Genomic DNA, 14,744 nt, shown 5'->3' with positions numbered 1-14,744 from the left:
GTTGATATTTAAACTTCACAAGCATAGGAGTGAGCTCTGGGAGGAGGAGGGGTTCCTTGCTGTGTTCCTGATATCTTTTCTCAGTAGACTTCCCTGCTCCGCACCTGCTGTGTCTCACATTCATTTCCAGAAGAGCAGAAACACCCTGACTATTCTATGCTTTGGGCCTATTTCCAACTCCTGACTGTACCCCAACTTATATCTAATAGATAAGAGCATTTTCACTCTTCATGCCTTCAGCTTCAACAAAGGTGGTAAAAGAAGTAGGCCAACATTTTATTTGTTTAGCATTAACTCATCAAACTAATGTTACTTTTACTTTTAACTTAAAAAAGAAAAAAAGCCACGACTAATCCAGAGGATGGAATGCAGTAGGTCTAGTGGTTCTGCTCCACAAGGTTATCTAAGGACAAGGGGTTAAAAAAAAAAAAATTATGATTATCCTTTTCAGGGTCAAATTCCAAAAAAATCATGGTTTAGAAAATTGTTACATTATTTCTAAGTTATTTTGAAGAAAGTTGTTTTTCTACATACCCACTTCCAAAACATCAACATTTAAAATGTAGAAAGACTAAGACCTATTCAGTGTTGTAAAGTTTCCAGAACTGGGAAGAGTAAAGCACACGCTTTAATTGTATAAAAGCGTTAGTAGAAATGTATTCAGGCAAGTGAGAGAGTTCCATTAGGAAGGGAAATGCTTGAGTTGTCACTTAAAAGAAAAATGGAATGGTGTGTCTGTAATAAATTTTGTATATTCTTTCTCAAAGAACAGATGTCCTGTTAGTAGACCCTGAGTTCACCCATGTCTAAAAGGAGATCAGTGATAACTAGAGTAAAGTTGCAGTTTTTACTGTTTTAAGCCCTCCAGGCTTCAGATGATGACTGGAGAGACAAATGGAATTATCATTGGCCTTCCTGTGACTACTGAAGGATCACATTCTTGATGCTTTAATCAGTTCTCGTTCCATTAAACTGTGTAGCCTCCCTGGGGATCATGTTTTTCATTATTATTTAAACTTTCAGGTTCTTTAACCCTAAAATCATAATTGATATAATCTCATTAATTTCTTCAGCAATTGGTATTCATCAGTAGACCACCAGAGTTTAATAACAACACTGTAATTTAGGCTAAACACAAATGAAGTGAAAGTCCCCACCAGAAGAAGCTACACTTAAGAAAAAAAAGATTTATTTTTATTTATTTGGGTGGGGGAGGGACAGAGGGAGAGAATTTCAAGCAGACTCCCCACTGAGCGTGGAGCCTGACACGGGGCCTCAGTCCCAGGACCCATGAGATCATGACCAGAGCCAAAACCAAAAGTCAAATGCTCAGCCAACTGAGCCACCCAGGTGCCCCAAGAAGCTACACACTTAATAAAGGGAATGGTACGCACAAAGATAAATGTTAGGGTGACCAGTAAGTGCAAAAAGCAGGCAGAGAAGGGATAAGTCATCATGGTTAATGTGATCAGGGAGAATTTATAACTTTAGGAAGTTGCTAATCAAGTTTCTGTTTATAGCAGAGATCATAGAATATTTGACTTTACACATGAACTGTTCATGTGACTACATGATTTTTTTTTAGTCTTGTGGTTATATGACAGTAGATTTTGGTCTGGTTGCTGTCATCATTAAATAGTTATTCTGAAGGTAATTTATATGTAAGTAACCCTTAGGCATATACTGCTTGGCAAATCTCGTAATAGCACTGGCTTGGGCATTCTGCTGCCGGCTCTGCTGAGCGCTAGTTCTGAGGTTTTAAGAAACCATAGTTTTCTCATTTCTTAAAGTGAGGGAGTCCAACTGGACCCCTTGCATGTCTAAACTTCTGTGACTCTGCTTATCCAAACATCTTGAACCTCAGACTCCTCTTTGGTTCTTAATTCTTCTTTATTTTAGTCACCTTGTTCTCTTGTTCCTTCCTTCAAGGAAGGGAATTGTTCTCAAATCTGCTGTTCCTCATGCCTGGTCTTCTTGGCTCCATTCTCACCCATTCCTCATTCATCCAGGTAACTTTCTAAATCAATCTTTGAAATATCAATTTCAAATATCAATTTCCTCACCTCACTTTCTCAAATAAAAACTTTGGAAATAAAGGCTGTTGAGGCTTTATACAATATAAACTTACCAGGGCACCTGGCTGGCTCAGGTGGAAGAGCTTGCAACTCTAGATGTTGGGATTGTGAGTTCAAGCCCCATGTTGGGTGTAGAGATTACTTAAATTAATAAAATTAAGAAAAAAAGTTTCAATTTGCCTTGTCACTCATTTCCTTATCAAATTACCACCTTGCCTTATTCCCTTCTATGTCTCTGAACCAAGACCAGCTGCACTTGGCTCCTAACAAATACATAGTTACTTTCCTGATTTCACACTTTCTATTTCTCAAGCCTGCAACATTCTTAACTCTTTTCTCTGTGAATCAAATCCTTCCCAGTTGCTTGAGATCTAGATGAAGCTCTACCTCTTGCCAGAAGCCTTTCTACCTGATAGGGCTTGCATTACTTTTCCCCTTCTTTGGGTTCCCTCCTAGCATTTATGACCTCTAGAATACATTTTGACACATGATTTTATACTGTTACGCATTGTTACTTGATAACTTCATGAATGGGTGTCTTGACTCCTTAAAAATAGGACCATTTTTGCATTTATTTTCCATTGTCCACAGAACCTGGTAGACACTGTGCCTATGGGAGGTAGTTAATCAGAACTTATGGAACTCAATTGCCTATTTTTTTTTTCCCTAGTGCCTGGCATAGGAAGGCTGGTCTTGCCTTTTCCTTTCTGTCCAGCAGCCAGTTCTATCCTCGGGTATCTGTCCTACCACCACAGCCATCTCTCCCTAATAGAGAGCTAATGTACTCCCTAATGGGGGTCCCCATTCGTCCTGTTCACTTTGCAGCACTCAGCCGTGTTTCCACTTCTGCTCTATTCTGTGTCCTTACGGTGGGCTACTTCTATAGCCCACAAGCTCTGTTCTATATAGGCATGAGCTGCAGAATAGGAGGCCTATTGGCATTGTTATAACCAGAGTTGTGGTTCAGGGACAGGAGCTCACAGCAATACAGTGGAGTAGTTTGATGTTTGAGTGTAGAGAGAGGCTCTGGGACAGTTTTTGGAGGTGTGTCCCGAAATTGGTCATGTGTGACTAAGAGTTAAGGCCAGTGCCAGTTAGATAAACTGAACTGTAAAGCCAACAAAACCATAGGTTTGCTTTGGGAGCTAGACTAATGTTAATATCTGGTCTGATCTCTTTTTCACACAGGAAATTAAGGTCCAAGGAGAAGGCTGCAAATAGTAGCTACTCATTAGTATTTGCTGATTGCAAATAATTCAGTGCAGGCTATGCTTGGGTGGATTCATTCTTTATGGTATTAAATGTGAGGAATTGGCCAACTAGTCTTGGTTTTAGTCACCTATTCAAGAGTAGTAAGAGTTTGTTGGTATGACTTCCAAACAGACTACATCAAGGGAATGTGGCCCTGCCAGCACCTGGATTTTGGCCCAGTGAAACTAATTTGGGACTTCCGACCTATAGAACTGTAAGATAATTTTTGTTGATGTAAGCCACTAGATTTATTGTAATTCTGTATAGCAGTTATAGGAAAACAGATGCAGTAAGATTAACTATTTCCTGATACTATTTTTTTTTTAATTTATTTGTCATAGAGAGAGCACAAGCAGAGGGAGCAGCAGGCAGAGGGAGAAGCAGCCTCCCTGCCGAGCAAGGAGCCTGATGCAGGACTTGATCCCAGGACCCGGGGATCATGACCTAAGCCGAAGGCAGACGCTTAACCGACTGAGCCACCCAGATGTCCCTCTTTCCTGATATTATGTAGGAAATGCTCCTCAAACTTTAAGATGCTTCACCTGGGTGGAGCCTGCAAGCCCCAATTCTAAAAAACACTCGTGAGTTGTGCTGGTCAAGGTCTATATTGAGCAGCAGGTTTTAAAACACATGAGATGATTTTATGTCTTTTATAACTCCCAGTATGGAGGAAGTAGAAATCCAATTGTTGAGAGTACTGAAGGCTCTGTCACTTAATAGCTATATAGATACCAACTTTTGGCAAATTACTTAATTTGCTTAAATTGCTTAGGCAATTATTTAAGTTCAGTTTTCTCACCAATAAAATGATACTGATAACACCTACCACGAAATACTATTTATTAGGTGAAATGGTTACACGTTAATTCATTTTCCAGTCCTTCGAAATGCAGATTATTTACCTGATGTTGGGCAGTGATTAAAATGCCTGTAATTCTGTCGCCAAGGACTTTTGGTCTGGCAGCTGTGAACGTTTTGTATTCATTTATTCACTCATCTTTAAACTCTTATTTATTTGTTGTTTTTTTTTCAAGATTTTAAAGCGAGAAGAGTGAACACAAGCAGGGGGAGTGGGAGAGGGAGAAGCAGGCTTTCCACAGAGCAAGGAGCCCAATGCGGGGCTCAATCCCAGGACCCTGGGATCATGACCTGAGCCAAACGCAGACGCTTAACAAATGAGCCACCCAGTCACCCCTAAACTCTTATTTATTTGTTGACAACTAAGTACTAGGCTCTATTCCAGGCAATGGGGATATGGTGTTGAATGATAGATTCTGCCTTCAAGGAGCTTGTAGATGATACACAGATATACAATTGTGGTAATTTTGACTAATTTTTTTTTTAAATGGAAGGACCTTTGAGATAGTAAATGAACAAAAGAAAGTTCCAGCTTGGGTGCCTGGGTGGCTCAGTTGGTTTAGCAACTGCCTTCAGCTCAGGTCATGATCCTGGAGTCCCAGGATCGAGTCCCACATTGGGCTTCCTGCTCAGCAGGGAGTCTGCTTCTCCCTCTGACCGTCCCCTCGCTCATGCTCTCTCTCTCTCTCTCGTTCTCTCAAATAAAAAAATCTTTAAAACAAAAAAGAAAAAGTTCCAACACCATACATGTAGTGTGATACTTTTTATATGAAATTAACTACATATATATGAACTACTAGTGAAATGAATTTTTAAGTGTTTCAAAATGCATATCTGAATTGTTTATTAGATTCAACAGATGTAAAGTTACTTTGTCAAATTGCCATAACAATTTCTAGACACCTTCAATTTCTGTACTTATCTCATTAACTACCCATAAGGAGCAGTTCAGAGTTTGGTGCCAGCCCATGGGCCATTCTTTGGTATTATTCTTTGAATTTTTTTAAAATAGCAAACATTTATTTCTTGTATAATTGCAATTGTTTTGAAAAAAAATTTCCAATTCAGTCTGATAATCGACATATAGGTACAAGGTAGAGAAGTGGTTCTGAGGATGGGGTAGTTTTATGGACAAACAACAAAGAAGGTGGCAAAAAGGAGATGGATTTTAAAGGCTACATAGGCATTTGTCAGAAAGGTAAGTGTGGAAGAGTGTTTTAAACAGGGAAAACAGGAGCCATGGTAGAGAGGTATGAAACTGCTAGGTGTGTTGAGAAAGGTAGTGGACATCTTTCCCTTAGGGACCCACAACTTCTCCATTCTCAGTGTAGGTGGTTTGGGTAGGGCTGACCTCCTCCCTAGCTCACAAACTAATCAGCATTTCTCACCCCTCTTCACTTCCTCCCAGTGATTGGTTCAGGACATCAGTTAAGTCCAGGACTTTTACTGTAACCCTGGCTAGGGAAAGAGAAAGAAGTGTTTGTTTCTTCTGGGATTGTCAAGAGGGGAGATGTAAGCCCAGACCTACAGAGTGCCATCTTACTACTGGATAGGGGAACCAGTTTGAGAATGGAGTCAGCAGAGAAAAAGAACAGAGGCCAGAGATAGAAACCCAATCCAAAGACTTCATTTAAGACTCGCATGTAGCCATACCCTATCTTCTACCCCTGGGATTTTCAGTTACATGAACAAATAACTTCCTTTTTATTCATTTAATCCTAAATCCTCTTAACTGGAAAGATCTACATAAAGAATATGGTATGCTAGAATATTGTGTGTGCGTGCGTGTGTGTGTGTGTGTGTGTGTGTGTGTGTGTACCGTAGGGACTAAGATGCTGCAGGGGTGGGCAAGGTCTAGAAGGGCGGAGGAACAGGTCTTCACTTCTGGAGGCTCCCAGAAGCTCTGGAGGATCTAAAGCAATGTTAAAAGGGAGTCACTAGTGCTAAGACCACATCAAACCAAAACTAACATCTAACTTAATTGCATTTTCAGCCTCCTCCAGGAATGTAATCTTTACCCTTCAGTCTAGAATTTCTTGGTTGGCAGTAGTGAGGTAATTCATCTAATAGGTCCATTTGTCCCCCAGAGGAAGGTGACCTTGCCTGAAATAATCCTTCCTCCCCACCCCACCCCCACTTATGACTTCCTTGTCCCATTCCTTCTCTGGCTTTAAAGCCTTTAGTTTTCTGTAGCTCTTTGGAGCTCTTCTCTGTTTGCTAGATGGAGTACTGTCCAATTCATAAATCGCTCAGTAAAGCCAATTAGATCTTTAAAATTTACTCAGCTGAATTTTTTTTTTAAACAGCAGTGATTACCTCAAGAAAATGAAGAGCTATAAATCAGAAAGTAATATTAAGAACAGTTACTTCCTCAAGTTTTTCTAGTAGTTTCATTTTTATTCTGTTTACCTCTGGTTGGGGCTAGGCAATTAAAAATGGAAAGGACCTAGCAAGTCCTTGAAAATTACATATTAAAAAGTACTGTTTTCCTTTTAAGGATTGGGAGTTATACTGTAATTTAGAAAATTATAATTTTGAGCAATGAAGTAGGTGACTCCATTTATTAGTGTTTTCTGTTTCCAATAAGCATTCAGCATAAGCAGACTTTCACTGAAGAAACTTTTAGGAATATTAAGAATCAGCTTTTCTGAAGCACCCTACTCAGTTAATTAGTTTTCTTAGCAGGAACAAGAAGTAACTAGGAATCTCAGGAATGCTTTGGCCGTTTTGGACATTTTAACAAAAATAAATGAGCTTCACATCAAGTTCCCTACATATAATTATCATGCCTCTTTAACCTAGAATAATTACCTAGGGTTTTTTGTCTTTTATAGTATTTTTCATGATTCCAGGCCAATGGTTTTGTAGCATGTTCCTCAATTTGGATTTGTCTGATTGTGATTAGATTTAGGTTGAACATTTTCCCAGGAATGCTCCGTAGATGATGTATCCTCCAGGTTTCACAACAAGGGGCATACAATGTTAAATTATTGTCCACTTTTTGGTTAATTTTGATGATTTGGTTAAAGGTATCCACCAGGTTTATCCATTGTAAACATACCTTTACACCTTTGTAATAAGTAACCTGTGGGATGATTCTTTGGCAATAAATAACATATCTTATGTACATTGTTTCAAAGAAAAATGGCCCAGCTGAAACCTTACAGAGTTGGGAAGGATTATTTCAACAAATTTCTAGTGAGTACCCACTAATTATGTCATGCTAAGCGCTAAGACCACAAAGTAGTGAGACTGACCAGAGTAAAACAAAGAGCAAAATACCACAGGAGAATTTGGGAGAAGGACAAAGACCACATTAAAAGTGAGGAAAGGGAAGTTCAGAGATACAAAATGACCAAGATCGAATGTCAGAAGTGAGATTAGAACTCTGGTTTTTCTAATGCCCAGTACAGTGTTCTCTCCATGACAGCATCTGAAGATTGTATTGTAAAGCTGGTTCTCTGGGACAGATATAACATTTGTTCTTACAGTGAAAAAAGTTCATGACACCCTATTGTGTAACTAAAAGAACAAGCTTTCTCCGGGCCCACCATAGGTTGCTTTAGAAGAAATGTGTTTTAGACTGATTTAAATTATGTACTTTGTGACATTAAACTCCGCCTTGGAGACCTAATCTAGTTTTATATCAGGGAAAGTTTTTTTCATAGTGACAGGGACAGACACACACACTGGTGCCACACCGTAAAACTACCACAGAACAAGATTTGTCTATTCACAAGTCAGGAAACTAATTCAGAGGTATTTACATCCTACATTCTGGGACTACTGAACAGTTGACACGTAATTCCCGTAATTGCTTTATGAAATACGGAATGTTTGCATATATATCACTGGAATCTCAAAAATAACCCAGTTACTTCTTAAGGTGGGAAGCACGGATCAGTAGATGTAGGCTGGATTGCTAATTGTTTTGCCTTTACATTTAAGAATCTCTCGTGTATACTTAGTTTTCAGAACAGAAACATAAGGGGGAATAGTTTCATACATTTAGTCATGTATGTATGTCATACATTCATTCATTCAGGACTACTTCGGCTTCAAACTTAAAAGCTGGTTCTGGAGATGTGCTGTTTTAGGCATGCGGTTTCTTTTGAGCTCAGTTTTGAATCTATAGACACTGCAATCCCAACGTGGTCTTTTCCCTGATGGGGAAGGTCAGGGAGAAATAGGTGGTTTCAGGCTACAAACTGGAAAAGCTCAATTCTACCCCCTCAGTAGTTTCAGGAATTGTTTTTAAACGTGAAGGCCAGGATGTCAGTTGCCCTTTGCTCGCTCTTCTCAATACGGAACCTCGTAACGTCCTGCGTACTTGGGGTAAATGAATTTATTTGAACAGGTAAATATTTACAATTTTTTACATTAGGACTGTAGCGAGAACTCCCTCCGCCAGCAGCTAAAGGGCCCTCCCTAATCTAGAGGAGGCAGGGATCCCCAAGGGCTCTACCGTGGGGGAGGTGCCTTAAGTGGGCTGGTCAATTGGAAAGTTCTTTTCCCCTTGCTACGAACTCGGCGAAAACTGTCCACACCCCGTGAGACAGCTGACCTGAGTGTATCCCCACCACCCCAGGCCCCCAGGCCCCCGCGAAGCCTCACGGTCCTCCCAGGGGCAGTCGCGCTCAGCTCAGCCGCTGAACTCATGCAAGGCCGGACTGGGCTACCGTAGGCGTCAGGGGAGAAAAATTTCTCAACTGTCAAGGGGGAAGAGCACGCCCGAATACTCCGTCATTTCTAAGGAAGCCCAGAGCCCGCCAGGGTGCGGGGGCGGACAGGAAGGACGGCACACAAGCCAGATCGGCCAGCCTAGAACCAATCCACGCAAGCGCAGCGCCCTCTTCCTATGCGTGGCTGCGTTTGACCAACTCCCTCCGCCAATTGCCGGATCTAACTTGGGGGCCCTCTCCGCGCGCCTGACTTCCGTCCCTGAGCGGCCGTGACGTAGCCGGTCTCCTCCCCTCGCCCTCAGTGGCGCCGGTCTCTTGTGACGTAAGCAGCAGAATCCTCTGTCTGGATCTAGTGCGGAGAATGGGGTGGGTCGGGTGGGTGGGTCGCCTGATCCTCCCGCTGACCTGAACTTGTTTTGTAAAGGAAACGTAATTTCCTAAGACCTCAAATTAAGGCTTTAAACTGTTCCCGTTTCCTAATAAGGGAGAAAACGGCCCCTCACCTTAGTTCCAGCTCCTTCCAAGCGGAGAGTTCTGTTAGACGTAAACTACAAAATGTGTCGTTATTTGGATTTATTTGGAAGCTTTTGCTTGTTATGTGTTCTCTTAGTGTGTAAATTGGAAGAAAGTGACACCCATAAAATCGTAACTTTGTATATGGAGGCAGGGATAAGCTGTACATAGTTTGGCTTGATGAGATTAATGTAATTTTAATTTAGTTTAAAGTTAGTTTCTATTTGTATTATCCAGGAGTGACATCAAGAAAGGCTGGGCATAAAAACGGTTAAAAAGCTTCCAGGACTGTTTAATTTTTGTAAGCTATTTAAAGCCGAGATAAAAATCAAGGTGTATTAGAAATAAAAAGACTTTAAACTTACAAAGGGTGAAGATTTTGTTTACAGATAGTGAAATAGACACAGATTTCTGTGACGTGCTCAAGAGGGATGGAATTCAGGCCACTGCTTTCACAATGCCAGTACTCTCGCCAGTTTGCCTAAGGCTGTCTTCAGAACCCCCTGCTGGACCTGGGCATCTGTTGCTACTTTTCTTGCCTTCCTCCCTCACTTGTCTTTTCCCCTTTTCCATGATTCTGGTTCCCTTCCTGAGTTCTCCTCTTGTTCTCCCACCCCCTTTTGCGTTCTCTGTTTAACTTCCTTTGTTTTCTTCGTAGTTGAGCCAGCCTTTCTTTTCTTCTCCTTTAAATGCCTCTTTTTAAAATACCTGTAAAAGGAAATAGAAGAATTTTTAAAGTTTATTTTCTTGTTTTAAGGGAGGTTTGGGGGGGGGGGTAAGTTTGTGTATTAGATGTAAAATTTCCTCTGGTAAAAGCTGCCTTCTGCTTTCTTCCAAAGCAGTACAGCGAAAGTAGGAGTGTGTGTGTGTGTGTGTGTGTGTGTGTGTGTAGTGAAGAAAAGAGGGGAGGAAGTATGTAGTGTGCTGTTTGGAATCAGAAACTGGAGAAAAAAATATATAACTAGGTGCTCTACTCAGTTCAAAACAACATAGTGTAAGTTCTGTGAAAAAAGAAACACATCGTTTCCAATCAGTCCCTGCGCATTGCCTCAGTAATGCATTTCTTTAGATGATTTGTGTCATTTATAGAATAAACCTGTAGCTTTAGTTTCCCCAAAAGTAGTAGTCACAGGGATTCTGTTTATTTATTTCATAAATAATGAAATAATATATCTGTTTCCAGACTACATGGCCACCCTATAGGCTTCTCAATGTGGTGACACCTGTTTCCAGTTCTGCCAGTGGATGCTGCTATCCTTGTTCTACACTTGGGAAACCTAAAGCAGAGTCACTTGCCTAACATTACAAACCTATAATGAGGCAGAACTTCTGCTGCTTTTCCCAGTTCTCTAGTCTCTGAGTGAACATGTCTAGTAATAATATCTAATTTTGAATGAATAATAGAATTCACTAAAATATGCTTATAGCAGCTGAAGAAGTATGCTCTCCTATTACCAGTTTGTTTCTTTGGTGTTTGTCTTATTCTGCTTGGTCAATAGTAATTTACAGAAATTGATTGGAAACCTATTTTGTATATTGCTAAAGCATTTGAGGATAGTCCTGAAGTTTGGTTTATGTTTTAGTTTCCTATATTGAAAGAAAATATGCTGCTCTGTATCCCATAATTTAAAAATAATTGGAATGTTGAGTGCATTAAACTAAGTGAAACAGAGAAAGACAAATGCTATACTATATTCACCATTCCCCCAGAACTTATTGCTCTTATAACTGGAAGTTTGTGCCCTTTGACAAATATCTCCCCATTCCCCACCTGTTCCTGCCAACCACTGATAATCACCACTCTACTGGTTTTCTGAGTTTGGCTTTTTTAGATTCCACATATAAGTGAGATCATACAGTATTTGTCTTTCTCTTTCTGACTTATTTCACTTAGCATAATGCCCTCAACGTTCTTCCAAGTTGTCTCAAATGGCAGAATTTCCTTCTTTTTCATGGCTGAATAGTATTCCATTATATGTATACTCCACATTTTCTTTATTCATCCATTGATGGATGCCTATATTGTTTCCATATCTTGTCTATTGTGAATAATGCTGCAACAAACATGGTAGTGCAAATATCTCTATGGGATCCTGATTTTAATTCCTTTGGATATACATCCAGAAGTAGGATTGTTGGATCATATGGTAATACTATTTTTAACTTTTTGAGGAACCTTTATACTGTTTTCCACAGTGGCTGTACCAATTTACATTCCCACCAATACTGCACAAGGATTCCTTTTCTTCCACGACCTCACCAACACTTATCACTTGTCTTTTTATGATAGCCATTCTATCAGGTATGAAGTGATATCTCATTGTAAAGGGAGGGATGTGTTGACTACCCTTACTGTGTTAAATGTTTCATAATACATATGGTGTATCAAATCTTGTGCACCTTAAACTTACATAATATACTATTATAGCTCAGTACAATTACAGCTCAGTAAATCTGGGGAGAAAAAGAAAATAAAGAAAATAAAAAGAATTGTTGATTTCAATGAAGAGTAAAAACAGAAAAAATGATATGATCTATGATATTCAGCCCAAACATTTATATTAGAATAAATTATTTCCATAATGTCTGTGTAATGTTATTTGTCTATCCTGAAGTTTACAATTCACAGAAGACTCTTATTCTATATTATTCTTTTTTCCCCAAAAATTCTACCTTCCAGAGTAGTGATTCTTTAACTTTTATATCTTACACCTTATCATAAAGTTAGGAACCTGGATCCCTGGATGGTGGAAACACAAAGCTTGCTTATCCCAAAAAACTTTTTTATATATTGATAGGACTTTATTATTATCCTTACCATATACACTATCTTAAAAACAAAGCAGAAACATCATTGGGGGTTAATTTTATTTTTGTGGCTTTAAAATACAAATAAAATGATTATATTAGTTTTTAAAATGTCAGCAATGGTGTTGACATTTTTACTGCTAGAACTGTAAAACATATCAACATGAGATAATATCATCACCTGAGAAGTTATGCTGATCAGTTGTCTTATTGGAAAACTTGAGGATGCCATGGGATATAATTTGAAATGGGGGCTCAAAGAGCAAAGTCTACTAACTTTATTCTTCTGTCTTAGAACTCTCACAATTAACATGTAGTCTGAACAGAAAGCATTAACAAGGGACTAGGCTTTACATGTTTCATTGCTCTGAAGCTCTCAAGTGGGACAACACATATGTAAAAAAGTTTTACATTATTTGGAAAAACCTTATTCCAAAGTATTGTGAACTTCCATTCTGCAGATGATTGGAATGTTTTTGGATAATGAATCTATCCATTTACACTGATACGTCCTTGACTCTCACATTCTTTTGCAGTTACTTTTGCTGCATAAACAACTGAAATTTGCCATCTGGAAACAACCATTTTACTATGTTCATAGTTTTTGTGGGTCAGAAATTCAGACCAAGAACAGACTGGTTGATTCTTCTCCTTGAAGTCCCTTGGACTGGTCTGGCTCAAAGACTGCTGATGGGAGCAACCACCCTTGGCTATTTTGTGTGGGTTGGCTTCCTTACAGCTAGTGTCCTCTGGGTAATTAGACTTTTATGTGGCAGCACAGGGCTGCAACCTCAAGTATTCTAGTGTATAAGACTGGTACTGCATTGCCTTTTATGACACAGCCTCACTATCATGTCCACTGTAGTCTATTGGTCAAAGGAGTCATAAGCCTACCCAAATTCAGTCAGTGTGCCCATTGATGCCCCCCACCCCCATGCCATGGAAGGAGTGTTGAAAGAAGAGGCACATTCTAAGACTGCCATTTACTCTATATCCAACTCTCTCATACTCCTATTCAACTGTAAAGGAATTCCTTTAGCTATTTTCTCAAAGTGAAAACAGGCATATCTCATTTTGTGTGCTTCACTTTATTATGTTTACAGATATTAGGCTTTTTACAAATTGGAAGTTTTGTGGCAACCCTGCCTTGGACAAGTCTATCAGTGCCATTTTTCCAACAGTGTTTGCTCATGTAATTTCTCTGTGTCATATTTTGGTAATTCTTGCAATATTTCCAACTTTTTCATTATTATTATAGTTGTCATGGTGATCTGAGATCAGCAATTTCTAATTGCTGAGAGCTCAGATGATGGTTAGCATTTTTTAGTAATAAAGTATTTTTAAAAATATTTTATTTAAGAGAGAGAATGCAAGCAGGGGGAGCAGCCCAGGGAGAGGGAGAAGCAGGCTCCCCACTGAGCGGGGAGCCTGACGTGGGGCTCGATCCCAGAGTCCTGGGATCATGAGCTGAAGGCAGACGCTTAACTGAGCCACCTCGGTGCCCCAATAAAGTATTTTTTAATTAAGGTATGTACATTTTTTTAAGACAATGCTATTACACACTTAATAGACTATAGTGTAAGCGTAACTTTTATATGCACTGAAATACCAAAAAATTCATTTACTTACTTCATTGCAATATTTGCTTTATTGCAGTGGTCTAGAACCAAACCCACAAAATCTCTGAGGTAAGTCTATATGTGTATTTGTATAGGTTAGCACTTGGATTTAAGCAGATGCCTGTACCCCCAAAACCTTACTCCTGTGACTTGGCCTCTCCAGTGACCTGTTTCAGGCCCCTAGCTACCCGAACTTTCACGGCTCACGTGTGTGCAGACCGCACTCTGTCAGCTGGCCTTTGTGTTGCGCTCAGGCTCCAGGGTGGAAGGTGCCCACTTCTCCAAAACCTTTCTGAGTTGGAAGCTTTAAACCAGTGACAAAAGTGCCCATTTGGACTAGCTGCCTGATATGGTCCTGGGCTTATCCAATCATCAACGCTCCCAGGTGTCTATATTGGAGAGTACCCAGCCATGCTGGCTGCCCCACCCACCTGGGCAGGTTAGTGCACTTTCCTCCAGCTCTGCCCTCAGGAGGAATATGCACATCGTGCGTGTAGAATAAGGCTTGGAGTTAGGCAGATGCTGGGTACCAGAAAAAGACTACTGCTGTGACCTGGCCTTATCCTGTCCCATGTTCCTGGCCACCCTGACTTACGTGACATGCACATGAGCAGTACGTACCCCGTCATCAACCCTGGGCAGCCAGAACCCTCCAGGCCTGTGGAGCTAGGGCCCATCCCTAACCACTTAACATCCAAGAGAATGGAGGGAGACCTCCCCCCGAAAACCACTCTGAGACAGCCACTGAAGTGGGTGGCTGGGACCCCATGTGGATATACTGTCTGCTGGAGTCCTGGGTTTCTGCAACAATCAAAGCTTCCAGGTGTCTCTTCTTGGAGGAGACCCTGGCCAGACCACACATTCCATCCCTGCTAAAACAATCCAGATTATTTGGGCTCTGCCATCAGTGGGAATATGCACATTTGTGTAGATTATGA

The sequence above is a fragment of the Eumetopias jubatus genome, unplaced genomic scaffold (assembly GCF_037043125.1).
Source record: "Eumetopias jubatus isolate StellerSeaLion01/CBP00866 unplaced genomic scaffold, mEumJub1_p1.0 scaffold_1, whole genome shotgun sequence".
Taxonomy (NCBI): Eukaryota; Metazoa; Chordata; class Mammalia; order Carnivora; family Otariidae; genus Eumetopias; species Eumetopias jubatus.
This window is presented reverse-complemented; position numbering follows the sequence as displayed.